The sequence below is a fragment of the Trypanosoma cruzi genome (genome assembly GCF_000209065.1).
Source record: "Trypanosoma cruzi strain CL Brener chromosome Unknown tcruzi_1047053490513, whole genome shotgun sequence".
In the NCBI taxonomy this organism is placed as follows: domain Eukaryota; phylum Euglenozoa; class Kinetoplastea; order Trypanosomatida; family Trypanosomatidae; genus Trypanosoma; species Trypanosoma cruzi.
This window is the reverse complement of record NW_898320.1, coordinates 1-874: the sequence shown is the minus strand read 5'-3', so window position 1 is coordinate 874 and position 874 is coordinate 1. Positions and strand designations below refer to the sequence as shown.

Here is an 874-nt window from a genome sequence, read left to right as displayed (position 1 = left end):
CCCCGGGTTCCAGCGCCATCACTGATCGCCGTACTAACGAGGCCTGTGTCCGCTTAACTTCACAAATCGGACGGGATGTGGTGCACTCGGCCAAGTATGGTCGTACCCGGCGACGCGCCACGCGATGCGCAGCCGCCCGCCCGCCGGCGACAGGCAAGCCACGGAAGAGCCGCGGGAGATGATGAAAATAGAAAAAAAAACGGTAGGAAAAAAGGCAAGAACAAATTTAAAAATGAAGCTCCGCAGGCCCTTTTCCGGATTTTGCCATGAAGCCTCCGGACGCCTCGCTTCCCCACATGTGGCGCGGAAACTGCGTCAGTAATTTTTCTTTTTTGCTGCGGCGCCCGCGCGCTCGGAGAGCCCACCCACCGCCCGCCCCGGCGCGGTGAAGAAGCGACTGGCGGCGCGCGGTGGCGGAAAAAAAAAAAAATAGTGGGAAGGGTACGGCACCCCGGGTTCCAGCGCCATCATGATCGCCGTACTAACGAGGCCTGTGGCCGCTTAACTTCACAAATCGGACGGGATGTGGTGCACTCGGCCAAGTATGGTCGTACCCGGCGACGCGCCACGCGATGCGCAGCCGCCCGCCCGCCGGCGACAGGCAAGCCACGGAAGAGCCGCGGGAGATGATGAAAATAGAAAAAAAAACGGTAGGAAAAAAGGCAAGAACAAATTTAAAAATGAAGCTCCGCAGGCCCTTTTCCGGATTTTGCCATGAAGCCTCCGGACGCCTCGCTTCCCCACATGTGGCGCGGAAACTGCGTCAGTAATTTTTCTTTTTTGCTGCGGCGCCCGCGCGCTCGGAGAGCCCACCCACCGCCCGCCCCGGCGCGGTGAAGAAGCGACTGGCGGCGCGCGGTGGCGGAAAAAAAAA

At 59.8% G+C, this 874-nt stretch overlaps 2 non-coding genes across 2 annotated transcripts; both read left to right on the top strand.

Moving 5' to 3' along the window:
* Tc00.1047053490513.20 lies at positions 1–108 on the top strand. Its single transcript, XR_008255029.1, has one exon. It is a non-coding gene; the product is annotated as a 5S ribosomal RNA (M5) (ribosomal RNA).
* Positions 109–447: 339 nt separating this feature from the next.
* Positions 448–556, top strand: Tc00.1047053490513.10. Its single transcript, XR_008255028.1, has one exon. It is a non-coding gene; the product is annotated as a 5S ribosomal RNA (M5) (ribosomal RNA).
* Positions 557–874: the final 318 nt, after the last annotated feature.